This window comes from Lygodium microphyllum, chromosome 12, assembly GCF_053477565.2.
Source record: "Lygodium microphyllum isolate KBCC chromosome 12, Lygodium_microphyllum_v1.1.10, whole genome shotgun sequence".
Taxonomy (NCBI): domain Eukaryota; kingdom Viridiplantae; phylum Streptophyta; class Polypodiopsida; order Schizaeales; family Lygodiaceae; genus Lygodium; species Lygodium microphyllum.
Genome location: NC_141146.1, coordinates 50,476,465 through 50,493,337, shown reverse-complemented (window position 1 = coordinate 50,493,337; position 16,873 = coordinate 50,476,465). Strand labels below are relative to the sequence as shown.

The following is a 16,873-nucleotide window of genomic DNA, read 5'->3' as shown; positions in this document are numbered from 1 at the left end:
CCGTTCCTAGATTAGAGATCAATCCCATGAGCATACCCAGACCGCCATGACCCTTCGTGACACATCCATTGAGTGACACTTCCATCCACTACATGGAAGATCCCAATGAAGAGGAGTCATATGTGAACCCTTACATCTCATATGATGAAGAGGGTAATCCGGTCCTCATGGACTATCGACCAATGGCGGTGATGGTGTTAGGAAGGGGAAAAGGCAGAGGTTTTTCAGGGCCAACCCAAGACCTAGTCACTGCTGGATTTGTGGTCACCTTGGTCAGATATCAACACGATGCCAAGAAAAAGAGTAGGCTAATAGGGAGAGAGATGATCTTAGGTGTGCCGAGTGCGGCATCACCCATCTCTTTAGGGAATGCCCTAGAAAAAAGCCGTCCTCGAGCTCAGGCAATGTACCATCAGTACCTTTGGGGCTGTTTGGCATTAAGACATTCGAGAGCGAGGATACACCCATCCCGCTGCATGTCATGACACATGTACAAATATGGTAGGCCAGCATATCACTACCTTGGCCTAGCAACCTAGACACTGCCTCAATAGGGAAGTAGAAACATAGGCGAAGAAAGAAGAAAATCGACGCTAAGATCACTCTCAAAACTGACAGAGAGACGATGCTAGTGAGTGACAGGAAGGTAACTGATGCTGAGGTTGAAACCACCGCTCCGAAAACATCAGAGAAAGGGAGTGCTAAGGTAGGGGAGTACCCCTACCCGAAGCACCAATTAGAAGCGATTGAAAAGGTCAAGGAGTGGGTAAAGGAAGCCCAAGAGAACTTGAAGGATGCTGAGGCCATCATAGAAGATGAAATTGAGGACTTCTCTAGTGTGAGCACCCTAGTCTCACCTTCTTGACCAAGGTCAAGAGATGCACCTAAGCCAAGGGCATCACCCAGGAGAAGCTTAGGAGCCACGGGCCAGCAAAACACCCAAGGCCAATGGCCTAGAGGTGTGGGAATGGAGGAGAGAAAAGTGACGAGTAACCTCCTCACAACATTAGTAACCTGCTTAGGCAGCATCCGACGCTTTGGCTGGAACTGAAGCAGTGGGTGGAGGAACCAACTAAGCAGATTGCTGCTGACTTGCATAAGCATGATGGAGTCACAGAGATACTGAGCTTGACACTACACTCAGTGCCTAAATCTTTACATGTAAATGCTTTTTGGGAGGGCACCAAGATGCACGATGTGCTACCTACCTTGGCCCTAACAGACATGATGCGGAAAGGAATCATAGACAGAGGCGGAGGGGTTAGTGTCTTGAGCCACACAATCTTGCAGGCCTGGGCAAACCCTCCCATCGAGACTGCTAGGTTCAATGTCACACTAGCAAATGGAATGAAGGTAAGGCCATTCGGAGTTTGTTGAAATCATCAATGGATGTAAAATAAAATCTGCATCTCTCACTTAAAGACATATTTTGATGTGGAGCCCAAATATTCAAATGTACCATTTAAAAGGATTTTTCCTAACTCTCCCCATCTTTGGAAATGAGACTCTAGACTACTTGCCAAACTGATATGCCTCACGCACATGATCATAGTTGACATAGGCAACATGTGAAAGACCACGAACAACTTTTTTAGGCTACATCTCTTTCAATCTTTACAAGTTAACATGTCCAATTTTTCTATGACATAACTCAACATCCTTGTCTTGTCCATGTCTAAACTCCTCAACGACTTGTTATGTTTGCCATTTCTAAACTTCTCAATGAAGCAACCATATTTATTGACCTTACTTGTAGCCCTTGATGAGCAGCCATTTGTCCAACAGAAGCCAAATTCTTAGTGATGTTGTAAACACATACAAAACATCTCCAAGCTTATTCTCTATTCCATCTCTTGTCACCAATGGATGACTACCACCAAATGTGAGAAATTTTATGCAATATATCATGTCTCGTAGCAACATACTCTTAACTTTGTATTTTTTGTTTCTTATCAAACCTTTCTACATCATGTGTCATATGACTTGTAGGTCCTAAATCTTGAAACCAATCATCCTCTCTAGGGGGATGTGCCCTGCTACCAAGAACATGCTCCATAGCAAAAAGATGACCTCTAAGTGATGAAGCACATCTAGAAACATAGCCTAGGGGTAATAGTGGCTAACATTTATGCTCTCTAATATAGGCCTTGTTTGGACCATGTACAACATAGACTTGGTGTAATGCATGGTTGAAGCTTAGTGAAGTCTACTACATAGGTCTAGTTTAACACATGGACCTAGTTGAAGTTAAACTAGGACTAATGCAGCATAATTGAATTAAAAGAGTTACTTGTCAATATTTCTCAAATGATGATTTTACTAGTCATTTTTTCTCAACTCTAACAAGAAAAATATTGAACAAGCATTACATTTCTAGCTCAAAAGATGCCAAGATCTCAATAGCCTCTTGTGATATCATGTCAATGTAAACCCAATTACTAGACAAAATCTAGGTTCCTCACTAGATAATTGATGTCAATTAGGTTGTCATGGATCAACTCAAGTGGTTGAGAATAGTCAAGGTCAATCTCTCTTTCTCTTTATGTAGGTTCTTCTTTTAGCAAATGTTGCGATGTCATCATCACCTTGTTGATCCTCATGTAGTTCTACTCTCAAAAAATCTTTTCTCTTGTTACCCCATCAAGAAAATGCAACCTTGATACTAAAGAAAATCATGATAATTGTCATGGTTCAATAAGATTTCCACTTTACTCGAAGATGGGCTAGAGCTATAGAGCTACCAAGATAGGTGCATAATAAGCTCAAAGTGGCGTTACAATGATCAACTTTGAAAAAAGCAAAGAGTAAGTGGAGAAAAGGGTGATAGTCACCACAAATACATGTACTTTTAACACATGCACACCTTAAAGGGCATTGATAAGTGTATATGCAGACGGGTCAACTTCTTACTAATCCCACAAATCACATCTTTCTATCCATTGTATTTGATATGGCTTGTGGCACCCAATGCAAATGTGGGGAATCCCCTTCACCAACAATTGTTAGCCAATGTCTTTCAACTTTGTATGAATATACTCACTCTAGGATGACAATTACCTACCACATTAATTTAAAGCACATTTCTAATGATAACCTATTAGAACACAAGGCCACATGTTTGCCCATGTATATATAAAGGATGCCCATGAGTAGCTACAATATACTCATACATAACTTTGTTATTATCATTTATCAAATAGAGTTGAATAAAATCTTGCATGCACTCGAAGCATCAACAATCAAGGTACGTGTTTCCAAGAGATTACATCCTATCTTATAGCTTGTTAAACAGTTCTTGCACTTTTATCAGCATACCACTCCCAGCATACATGCATATCAATGAGTTGCCTAGCACAATATCACGATCTTATTGCACTCATGCAGTGAAGAAATTTTAATTAAGGAAAACAATTCAAAGCACCTAAAAATAAGCATTTCTTGAAATGGGTTTCCACTATGCACATTGACATGAAAAAGGAATTCTACTTTATGTAGCTAAATTCCACCATGATATATGTTTTTTAAGCATTAGATGTGTCCTATTGATCAATGTCTATGGATGGAAGTTTAATGATCTTATATGGAGGATGTTGAAACAATATTCATTCCATTTTGCAGTGTACAATATGAAGGCATTCTTTAAATTTTCTCAACAATAGAATATATCCTACCAAACATGTTAAAAGACCTTGCCATACTTACAAGTTATCCTTTTGAGTTGTTGTTAATATTGGTGATGATTGATGTTGCTCTTGGTTCATGTTGAATAATATACAATAACTATACTTACTATTTTGTGGAGAGCTAGTGATCGTAGTGAGCTATTATTTTCTTCTACTTGCCATTCTTGCATGAGAATTAATTATAGCCAAAATATAATAGTTGATTATGTCATCATCCCATCATTGTGAAATACTTAAGGGTTTCATCAGCCAATCTATTTCAAATCATGCCATCTATGAAATACCTAAGGCTTTCCTCACCTAGTCTATTTCAAATCCCCTTCTTATTAATTCAAAGTTTGTCATTTGATCCACTTCTAAATCTTGGATAGTGTCACAAGCTTTCAAGCACACAACAAAGGTATAAGCACCTACAAAGACATTATCATCTTGCATCTAGTATGCCCTTAGGGATTTTATTTTTGCGAGCTTTCCTTTTCGTTCTTTTGTAATCAATCCTTTTTTTTCGAGGTTTTATGGAACGTACCAGGGATTTAATATTTGCAAGCTTCTAGTTTCATGCTTTTGTAAATGTTTAGTTTTAAAAAAAAAAAGCTTTCAAAAATTAATGTTCCCACATGTAAACCTTTTGGTTGAGCTTTTGTTAAAGAAATATAAATTGGCCAATTAGAAACCCTCATTGAGTGAAGGAGTAGGATTAATTGTTCAGGTAAATTTATTGATCTTTTTGCAAATCTTAAGTTTGGTGAAATACCAAAAGAGTTTTTTGAATTTACAAAACAAGTAGTTTTTTTTAAAGGATACCAAGAGCTCACCATCTTGCATAGTTAATAAGCAAAACCACATGGCAACGAATGATCAAGACTATTTATTGTCTTTTAGAGTGTCCATGCTAAAAAAGAGAAATACATACACACAAAACCATATCTATAGTAAAATTACTATGAGTCTACAATATAGTGAAATGCCTCAAATCACATGTCCAAAGAAAATAATATTATTCTAAAACTAGAGCATCTCTCTGTAAGGAACTAGTCCACATGCAATGTTTGAGAGGCACTATTGGTGCAACAAGTCATCAATCTCTATGCAAAGGCAATGGTGACCATCCTTGGCTGCCCAAGTCCACCACATCCTACAAACACATCCAAGACATATTCGCATTGCTCTATGAAGGTGGCGAGTAACCACCTAATGAAAACACAATTTGTTAAAATACATTCAATAAACTATTTCCTAACATTCAAATTATATGAGACATCACCTATAAAACAATAATGATATCTTCCCATCACCCCTAGCAAGAATCCCATGAATTTTCATAGGATAAACACAGACATCTAGCACATGGCTCTGATGAGCTAGAAAGTGAATTGCATCAATGGCCTTACCAACCTCTTGGTTGTATGATGGCAATACTACTTTCTTATTTGCCTGATGCCACAAGAAAATGGTGAGGTCTAGCACCTGTTTTAGCATTACAAAAATGAACGCGTGTATATGCAGCAACATAAAGAAACTCACAAAACTAGAGAATAAAAGTAAAGAAGATTCTAGGTTCTTATTGACTCTCAAGTAATAGGGTGTCTATAGACTTTTATAATGCAAAAAGGAATCCATGTGTGATAAAGGACAAGGCTACCCTTGCGGCATTTGGAATGAACTCTCTAATGTGCTCTGCTAAACACATAGCAATCAAGAATCCCTCATCTATGAATCACTCATATGCCCGGTCCATGGTGCTAATCACCAAGTTCTTTGTAAAGGCATTCCACTTTGGTATATATATACTCTCTTTACATATCAAAACGTGACAAATTGTGAACTTCAAAAGTGGTATGCAACAGATAATATATGCCCATCATATGTTACATGACATAAATGACCCACCGATTCTACACCCAATGCATCCACTACTAGACTCATGGTAAAGTCTACAAATATCATTAGAGAGAGGATCCTTTGTATTTGGAGCATTTAAAAAAAAAGACTCTCTTCAAGAGGCTTCCACTTGGAATTTAAAGTCAACACTATTATTGTGCAATCATGTGGGCTATGGTGAATACCTTCCAAATAAGCTAAGATATTAGAATACACGGTGTATTGTACCATGGTGGAGTATAGTGGTAGAATCTCATCTCAATGGACATCTCCACCTCAACCTACTTTTTTTGTTTAAGTGTGAGCGTAGAGAAGATGCTCTCTTTGTTGGCAATTTTAAAATTTTAAAACATGTAAACTTCATGGCCAATGTTTGGGGTGACATAGGCTCTTGTAATTCTACACTAGAGGGAGAGATTTATTCAAGAAACCAAATAGCATAGATCTTACACAACAAACTGAGGGATAATAAGAGCACTAACGCATTAGTTGTATCCAAGGCTAGAAGGGCCAAAATTCAGAGGTTGTTTGCAATGGCATACAAAGCTGGGGTGGTACTTCAATCATTCTTATTTGTGAGGAAGGGATTCCTCTTTGACCTCGTCCCAACCTTCGTGGGTTTCAATGTTGAACAAATATAGATCTTAGGTATGGAATGCTATATAAATGAAATTTGGTCCATGCAATATCTTGGTCACCAAATTTATCTCTTAGAAAATATTTCTCCATAAGTCTTGGTTTGAGTCACATTGCCATCACTCCTTGATTGACTTTAGGTGAAACCTACGCTTTAGCAGAGGCATTAGGTAGTTTCATATATATTCTTAGGGTTGCAAATAGATTTCTAAGAGGTGAAAAGAAGGCCTCTACCTACCCATTATTTGTGTTGTAAAGACATTTGCATTAGGTAGAGTGCTAATAGTAGGTAGAGTCATTATGTAGAGTCCTGTCTTCAATTTGTGTTACCAAACATGGATGATATGAATATAGATCATGTAATTGAACAAGGGATTGAAGAAATATATCCATTGTGTTTGAGATAAGAGGTCTATAAGTTGTGATATTGAGTGTAACGATGAGGGATGGATATGATAAGTTGAGACAATGATTACTTGAAAGGAGAAGTTATATTTGGAGTATTGCACAATGAATGGGAAAAAGGGTAAGAGATACAAGGACATGAGAAACATTTTGATGTGTAAAGGAAATTGTAGCATGAAGACCTCGGTGATGAGTTCTTATCTAGCAATATATGGGTGTGTAAGAGTAATTCTAGCATGAAGACTTTGTGATGAGTGCTTTTGTAGCCATACATGGGTGCGCAAGGGCAATTGTAGCATGAAGACCTTTGGGATGAATGCTTGTGGAGAGCAAGACATGGGTCATGCCCTATGAGAGTTTGAAGGCTTCGTCTCTTAAGAGATGCATGTACCTAGCTATTATTAACAACATGCATATTATAGTTTCAAAATAATTTTGTATTAACGTGGAACTTGATGCTGCAAGCTTTGGTTGGTCTCTCATGTGAAATCATGGAAACATTTAGAGGAGAGGAGTGTGAAGTGATGATACAAGTCTGTGTGAAAAGGATTTGATGGACATTGCGATTTTGGAACCAAGGTACATAGGTAAAGAGAGTGTGTCCAAGGTAAAGACACTTGGTAGTGATTTTGTATAACTAATATAGATAAGAATGCTCTACTCACATCTAAGAGATGATAAGGAGAGTATATTTTATGAAATACACCATGTACTTTATCCTTTATGCCAAACAAATCCTTTCTAGTCAATCTATTTGGGATGGCCAATCGTTCCATCATAGAAAAAACTAGAAATCTCGAGTAATCATGCAAGGTGTTACTTCGGCCCTACAAGATGATACTTTGGTCACACCATAAGAGAACCTTTCGTTAGAAAAAAATTTCTCCTTCTATCTCTTTGAGTTGTTTGTGAGCATCATTCATATGATTTGGGTTGGTTGTGGAGCCATCAAAGACTAATTTAATTGGCTTTTGCCCCTACTACAATGTAACAATGGAGCCTTGATAGCTTCTAATGAACCTTAGTGTGTAGAAAAAAAGGGGGCGGCAGCCCCCTATCATCTAGTGCACTTGGATGATGGGGGGATTGCCACCTCCGTTTTTTCCTACACACCTTGATGGCTACCTTGGAGTGTAGAAAAAGAGGGGGGTGGTAGCCCCCCCATCATCCAAGTGCAACTCCCTCACCCCACATGGTTTGAGCCATGTTATAGCACGTTGATAGCTCCACTCTCCACCCATGACAAACTCCCTTGCTGTGCCTCTGGCTATCTTGTAGATGTTTTCTTGCTATGAATATGACATGCCACCCTCAAGATGGACCCTTGTGCAAAACCATGAGCATGTTATGATCCGTGTCGTGTTTTGTGTCGCATTGCACATCGTGTTGGGGTGCCCCACGACGTGTCAAGGTGTCAGGATGGAAATATTGGAAAATGGGTCTAGCACTTCTCTCGAGCCTAGAGAGGGTCCCGTGCACTTGGATGATAGGGGGGTTGCCACCCCCCTTTTTTCAACACACCTTGATAACTTCTAATGAACCTTAGTGTGTAGAAAACAAGGGGGCTGGTAGCTGTCAAGATTGTGGGAGAGAAGGAAGGAGTCTCGCTTGAAGCTTTCTTGCTTGCACAATGGGGGAAGACACACAAGGGTGGAGGCTGAAAACAGTTTTTCTCTTCTTAGTTGTGTAAGCCAAAAAGAACTCAAGTACAAAGAAATAGAAGAACCCTATATATGGGTCTCAAACCAAACTCAACTAACTAAGGTGGCATACTAACTGAGCCACGAACTAGAGTAGATAAGGATAGCTATCATGTAGCTATTATTCATGGGCGGTGTACCAACCGCGTCTGCAACTGACAAGTCGGTGACATAAATACATAACGGTCACCCTGGCGTATCACGAGTGGAGCTCGATATCTCAACACTCCCCCTCGAGCTCAATCCCAATTCCTGCACACCAAGCAGGTCTCTGAACTTGCGCAGCTTCTCTGCGCCCAATGCCTTCGTGAATATGTCAGCTACCTGATCCTCTGTGCTGACATAAACTAGATCAATAAGACCTAGTAAAACCCTCTCTCGCATATAGTGATAATGCACCTCAATGTGCTTTGTTCTAGCATGATAGACTGGGTTATTTGCCAAGTGTATACTACTCATGTTGTCACAATAAATGACAACTGGTCCATCTGTAGACTGATGCATATCATAAAGTAGCTTATGCAACCAAGCTACCTCACATGCAGCCATTGCTGCACCCCTGTACTCAGCCTCTGTGCTCGACAAGGCAACTGTAGGCTGTTTCTTACTGCTCCAAGTGACTGCAGCACTCCCAATCCTCTGACTACTAATCTTGCCTTGTATCTATTCACAGAACCATCTGCATTGTGCTTCACCTTATAAACCCACTTACAGCCAATTGCATTTTTACCTTTAGGCAAAGGTACCAATTCCCATGTAGCATTTGCTTCCAAGGCATCCATTTCTTCATCCATGGCTTTCTCCCATTTTTCTTTTCCCATGGCTTCCTCAAAAGAAGTGGGTTCTGGTTCCTGTATCACTTTAACCATATATGCATAGTGAATGGCTGTAAATCCATCATATTTCAGCCTATCCATAGGATACCTAGCTCTCGTAGACCTGCGCAAAGTAGGTTCACTCCCAGGTGCTCTCAAAACATCCTTGGTCTTCCTTACTCCAGGTGTAACAATAGAAGGAATACCCAACTCATCATCAATGCTCTGTTCTGACCCACTGGATTCACCATCCACATAAGAGTGACCTGCATTCACATCAAACATGGGCTGATCAACCTTCTCTTTTCCTTTTCATGATACCTGCATACCACTATCTGCATTACTTTGGGAAGATTCTCCTGATCTCAATCTGCCTGTCCATGGCGAAGAATGTGAACTACTACTAGAGGACGCTCCAGGTCCACTAATATTTTGTGACTGCTGCTGTGAATTTTGTGCAGCATTACCATTTTGTGCATCTACATCATCAATCACATTTACTGGTTTATACCAGCTACTCATCTCATAAAAAACAACATCTCTGCTCACTGTAAACTTACGAGTAGAGGGTTATAGCATCTATACCCTTTTTGCTGCAGAGAGTAACCAATAAAGATGCACTTCTCAGCTTTTGGATCCAACTTGGATCTCAACTCATCTGGCACATGTACATAGGCAATGCAACCAAAAATTTTCAAATGAGAAATATCTGGTTTCCTACCAGTATACCTCTCCTCTGGAGTCATTCCATGTATTGCTGCAGTGGGAGTCCTGTTCATTATGTAGACTGCTGTAGCAACTGCTTCAGCCCAATAAAAATCTGGCAAGTCTTTTTCATTGAGCATGGCACGAGATACCTCTCCAATATGCCTATTTTTCCTTTCTGCAATTCCATTTTGTTGTGGGGTATGACTGCATGAATATTGCTGCTTTATGCCATGCTCCTGCAGGAACCTTGCAAACTCATTTGAGAGGTACTCTCCCCCTCCATCTGACCTTAGGCATTTTATCTGCAGGCCTGTTTCTTTTTCAACCATCGCTTTAAGAGTTTTGAAATGCCCAAAAACTTCACTTTTCTTTTTCATAAAATACACCCAAACTTTTCTGCTATAGTCATCAATAAAACTGACAAAATAATGACAGCCTCCAAGAGATGCAGCTTTAGTTGTCCACACATCAGAGTGGATTAATTCCAATGGCTTCTTACTCTCTTGAACATGTCTAGGAAATGGTTTCCTTGCCTGTTTTCCAAACTGACAGGCTTCACATACCTTATGCATTTCTGCAACCTTGAATTTCGGCAAACCTGCAACAATATTTTGGGCCTGCATTGATTTAAGTCGCTGTACATTAACATGACCAATGCGTTTATGCTAGATATCAATATCTGCAACTACACCGGTCCCATGTGCAAACATTGCTACACTCAATTCAGACATGTCTGCATCCAATGTAAACATTCTACCCTTCTTCTTTCCTTTTGCTATCAAGCGACCTTTATTTTTCATATCCTCAACAAAGCATCCATGAGGATTAAATCTGACTTGCAAGCCCTGTTCAACCATTTGACCAATAGAAACCAGATTCTTGGTGATATTCGGGACATGAAATACACCGGACAGGTATTTCTTTTTCCCATCCTGCATAGACAAATGAATTTTTCCAATCTGCACAATAGGATGTGCAGTATCATCACCAGTCTCCACAAATCCTGGTTTTTCCATTTTCCTTGCATCCTCCATCCATTCTGCATGACCTGTCATGTGGTTTGATGCACCTGAGTCAACATACCATACATCATTGCTTTCTTCTGCATTTGTCACAGAGTTGTTCATGTGCTGCACCATAAACAGATGCTCATTTCTGTCATCACCCTGTCTACTAGAGGATGCATAATTTCCTTGTTGCAGTTTTCCATTCATGATGTCATTCTGCTTTTTATAGCAGTCTTTAGCCATATGACCCATTTTACCACAATAGTAGCATTCAACATTACTGTTTGCATTTTGGCCTCTTTGCCATCCACCACGACCTCTTTGGCTCCCCCTGCCTCTAGAGTTACCACGTCCTCCTCCATAGGACTGGTTTTCTTGAGTTTGCTGCATATTCTGATTTCTACCACGGCCTCCATATCGGCCTCCTCTACCTCTGCCTCTACCTCTTCCAATATTTGAGTAGAAGACAGCTTCTTTTGAAGTTCCTCCTGAAGAAGATGCACCACCATTTCTTTGCTCCTCAGAAATTAGAAGAGCAATCAGCTCCTCAAAATCAGGAAATCTTTCACGAACTGAAATGGATGTCCGAAACTGTGCATAATCCTTTCCTAGACCATTCAAGGTCACAGAAACTAAATCATCATCTTCCACTGGTGACCCAATGGAAGCAAGTGCATCTGCAATCTTCTTCACCTTCATGTGGTAGTCGTTGATGCTCATATTTTCTCTTTGCACATTGTGCAACTCCTTCTTGAGCTGCATTTTCCTGGCTTGCGTATTTGTGCTATACATTTTTGACAAAGTATCCCATGCCTCCTTTGGCGTACTTGCATCCTGAATATGCACAATCATAGAGTCTGAAATGCTGATAGACAGCCAATACATAACTTTCCTGGCTCTCTCATGCCATGCTTTAAATGCCTGCATTTGCTGTTGATTGGGAACATCAGGAAGAACTGGTTCTTCTTCATTTCCTGCAACAAATTCCCAATATCCTTTTCCCATAAGGAAATTCGTCATTCTAAACTTCCATGCTTGGAAGTTGTTCTTGTCAAGCTTTTCAGTGACAATCTGTGAAAGAGAATCAGATGCCATTACAGAAGACTGCAAAAAATTCTGTCACTGCAAAAACCACAGCTTCACCCTCACAAGGGAAAATCTGCAAAACTGGCGAAAGTGGTATTTGACCACATAGTCACTTCCTAGTGACGATTTTGCATCAACAGGCAACAGGGATGATTCTGTAACTCCCAATGTCTCTGCGCACAAGCATACAATGCAATTTTTACAGTAACTATTCACCGACCTGTAGAACAGTGGCTGCACATCATAAAACTGAGCCTTTTCCTGAGTGCATGCAGAAAACTTCCGCCTCCAAAACAGGCCCCGAAATGGCCTCAAATAAAAAAAACAAGGTCGCCGAGGGCTAAAGCCCTCGCCCGCAGCATATACTGCCCTCTTGCTTCACCGCGAAGGGCGTCTCAACCTGAGACAATGCACTCCTGCACTTTCCGGCTGTGCTACCGGCAGAGATCTGCTCCCAAAACAAAAGATGAAAGCAACACTGCTCCTCTTACCAGAACACCGCGAGCTTAGCTTGCTTTCTTGAGCTCCTTACCACGAACAAGGCTCTGATACCATGTCAAGATTGTGGGAGAGAAGGAAGGAGTCTCGCTTGAAGCTTTCTTGCTTGCACAATGGGGGAAGACACACAAGGGTGGAGGCTGAAAACAGTTTTTCTCTTCTTAGTTGTGTAAGCCAAAAAGAACTCAAGTACAAAGAAATAGAAGAACCCTATATATGGGTCTCAAACCAAACTCAACTAACTAAGGTGGCATACTAACTGAGCCACGAACTAGAGTAGATAAGGATAGCTATCATGTAGCTATTATTCATGGGCGGTGTACCAACCGCGTCTGCAACTGACAAGTCGGTGACATAAATACATAACGGTCACCCTGGCGTATCACGAGTGGAGCTCGATATCTCAACAGTAGCCCCCCCATCATTTGAGTGCACTTGGACGATGGGGGGGTTGCGACCCCCCTTTTTCTCTATGCACCACCTTGATAGCTTCTAATGAACCTTAGTGTGTAGAAAAAAGGGGGTGGTAGCCCTCCCATCATCCAAGTGCACTCGGATGATGGGGGGGTTACCACCCCCTTTTCTTCTACACACCTTGATAGCTTACCTTGATAACTTCTAATGAACATTATTGTATAGAAAAAAAGGGGGTGGTAGTCCCCCCCATCATCCATGTGCACTTGGATGATGGGGGGCTGCCACCCCCTTCTTTTCTATACACCTTGAAAGCTTCTAACAAACCTTAGTGTGTTGAGAAAAGGGTGTGGCAGCCCCCCCATCATCCACGTACATTTGGATGATGGGGGGGTTGCCACCCCCTTTTTCTCTACACTACAAGAAAAAAGGGGGTAGCAGCCCCCTCCATCATTCACGTGCATGCGGACAATGGGGGGGCTATCATACCCCTTTTTTCCTACACACCCTGATAGCTTCTAATGAGAGGTGTGTAGAAAAAAGGGGTATGGTAGCCCCCCATCATCCGCATGCACGCGAAATGCGGTATGGTAGCCCCCCATCATCCGCATTTCGCATCATCCGCATGCATGCGAAATGCGGATGATGGGGGGGCTACCACCCCCTTTTTTTCTACACACTAAGGCTCATTAAAAGCTATCAAGGTAAGCTATCAAGGTGTGTTCGAGTGCACCCGGATGATGGGGGATTGCCACCCTCCTTTTTTTCTACACAGTAAGACTGATTAGAAGCTATCAATGTAATGAAGGAGACCAGGGAGAGAGGAGAGAAGGGAGAGACTGCAGAGAGGAGAGAGAAAGAGGAAGAAGATGAGAGAAGAAGAGAGAAAAAGACTAGCTGAAGAGAGAGAAAGACAGGAAAAGAGAGAGAAAGAGGAGGGAAGCCATGAAAGCTAGGAGGAAGGAGAAAAGAGAGACTTGATTATTCATAACTGATGCCCTAATTGGGTCTCTCAACACCTTATATACCCTGTCAATATAACTAGGTATTCCCATGCTAACCCGCGTCCTACCCGTCTATCCCCACTCTTTTACAATCAAGGTGTGTAGAGAAATAAGGGGTGGCAGCCCCCCATCATTTGAGTGCACTCAGATTATGAGGGGGCTGCCACTCCCCTTTTTTTCTATACACTAAGGTTCATTAGAAGCTATCAAGGTGTGTAGAAAAAAAGGGGGTTGGCAGCCCCCTCATCATCCAAGTGCACATCGAATGATGGGGGGTTTCCACCCCCTTTTTTTCTACACACCAAGGTTCATTAGAAGTTATCAAGGTGTGTAGAAAAAAAAGGGGGGTGGCATCCCCTCCATCATCCGAGTGCACTCAGATGATGGGGAGGCTGCCACCCCCTTTTTTTCTACACAAATACTAAGGTTCATTAGAAGCTATCAATGTAAGCTATCAAGATATGTAGAAAAAAAGGGGCTGGCAGCCCCCCCATCATTTGAGTGCCATCAGATGATTGGGGGGGGGGGGGGTTGCCACCCCTTTTTTTCTACACACTAAGGTTCATTAGAAGTTATCAAGATGTGTAGAAAAAAAGGTGGTGGTAGGCAACCATCATCCAAGTGCGATTGGTTGATGCGGGGTTTGCCACCTGCTTTTTTCTACACACTAAGGTTCATTAGAAGCTATCAAGGGTTGTAGAAAAAAAGGGGGGTGGCATCCCCCCTATTGTCCGCCATCCCCCTTTTTTCCTACACATTAAGGTTTATTAGAAGCTATCAAGGTAACCTATCAAGTGTATACAAGAAAAGGGGGGTGGTAGCCCCCCCATCATTCGAGTGTGATCGGATGATGGGTTTTTGCCACCCCTTTTTTTCTACACACTAAGGTTCATTAGAAGCTATCAAGGTATGTAGAAAAGAAGGGGGGTGGTATCCCTGTCATTGTGTGAGCCCCCCCATCGCCCAAGTGCACTTGGATGATGGGGGGCTGCTACCCCCCTTTTTTTCTACACACTAAAGTTCATTAGAATCTATCAAGGTAAGCTATCAAGGTGTGTAGAAAAAAAGGGGGTGGCAGCCCCCCCATCATTTGAGTGCAATCGGATGATCGGGGGTTTTCCAGTCCATTTTTTTCTACATACTAAGGTTCATTAGAAGCTATCAAGGTAAGCTATCAAGGTGTGTAGAAAAAAGGGGGTTGACAACCCCCCATCATTCGAGTGCAATCGGATGATGGGGGAGTTGCCACCCTTTTTTCTACACACTAATTCACTAAAAGCTATCAAGGTGTGTAGAAAAAAAAGGGGGTGGTAGCCCCCCCATCATCTGAGTGCACTCGGACGATGGGGGGGTTGCCACCCCTTTTTTTTCTACACACCAAGGTTCACTAGAAGCTATCAAGGTAAGCTATCGATGTGTGTAGAGAAAAGGGGGGTGGAAGCCGCCCCATCATCAGAGTGTGATTGGATGATGGGAGGTTTGCCACCCCCTTTTTTTCTACACATTAAGGTTCATTAGAAGCTATCAAGGTGGCACGTAGAGAAAAAGGGGAGTGGTAGCCCCTCCATCATTTGAGTGCACTCAGACAATCGGGGGGTTGCCTCCCCCCTTTTTTTTCTACACACTAAGGTTCATTAGAAGCTATCAAGGTGTGTAGAGAAAAAGGGGGGTGGTAGCCCCCCCATCGTTCGAGTGTACGTGGATGATGGGAGAGCTGCCACCCCCTTTTTTTCTACACACTAAGGTTTTTCCTAAGGGGATATAATACCCAAAACTGTGAGCATGTTGTTATCATCCATCCATAGAATTAGTTCCTTGTGAGTTCTATCAATTGTAAGGACATAGTAGAAGATTATAAGATATAAGACCATGAGAAAGCAAAGACATAATAGGTTCAAACTTGTGTGCATTGTGTCATATATAATTACATCTCTTACAAATTGTTACATGATATAAAGAGGAGAAATTGTAGTATGGCATGGTGGTTGAGTGAGAAACTTGGTGATATAGCTAGACACTCGAGCCCATAAGGTTAGAATGGTACCATAATGTATAAATGGGTGCTATAGCTACACATTGGGTCCCTAGATTAAAATGCTAGAATAATGCCCATGATAGGTGATATATCTAGAAATTAGAGGCCCTAGTTTAGAGTGTTATCATAATGTTATGTAACACATAGAGGACACATGGTATGATATTGTGACCGAGTGAGAATCTTGGTGATATAGGTAGACATTGGAGCACCTAGGCTAGAATATTGCTAGCATAGCATACATGATAGGTGATATAGGACAACATTGGAGGCTCCATGATACAATACAAGCATAATGTACATTATTTGGCAATTAAGGACACTTGGAATGCTAGGATAAGGCACATGATTTTGGTAATTCGAGACATTAGAGGCCTAAAAAGGATATTGAAATACATGGGATCCATAGATGTGGAATATAATTGAATAAGTTAAAAATGCAATTGATAACAAACATTGATAGTATTGATTCACTCAAATCAATCATTGTAGCTAAATTCATTACAAACAATGATAATGATAATCACAAAAAGCCACACTATTACATGTGAGTCATATCTACAATTAGTTGAGATATTTTCTTGTAGTTTTTTTAAACCATTGTCCCGTAGTAGTAGAGAGAAGATGTGTTTGCAAATGCAAATGCAATCACAACAAGCTCCCTCACAAGCTACATTCATAAAATTATACCACCAACACCTAAGACTCATACTTTGTATATTCAAGATAAAAAACTTTGCATGATATTTTGATGTGGCATTGGCTTGCATCACAAAGTCCATGACCACATTTAAGGTATTGAAGTTTTTATTGAGATAGCTTTATGATGGTGTCAAAATTGTTAGGTCAGAATACATTTGTAAAAGAACTCACAAAATCCAAGCTCTCATACGTATGACAACCATGGGGCACATGATAAAGCTAATGATAGTCAATTACTTCTACAATAGATTTGTGGCATGCCTCCCCTTGCTTTTCTCGATGATGCTATTGAACATAGA

General features: G+C 41.0%; 1 pseudogene; it reads left to right on the top strand.

Annotated features, from left to right (window-relative positions):
* The first annotated feature begins 625 nt into the window (after positions 1 to 625).
* LOC148027753 (uncharacterized) overlaps positions 626 to 16,873 on the top strand; it is a 102,879-nt pseudogene continuing 86,631 nt past the window's right edge.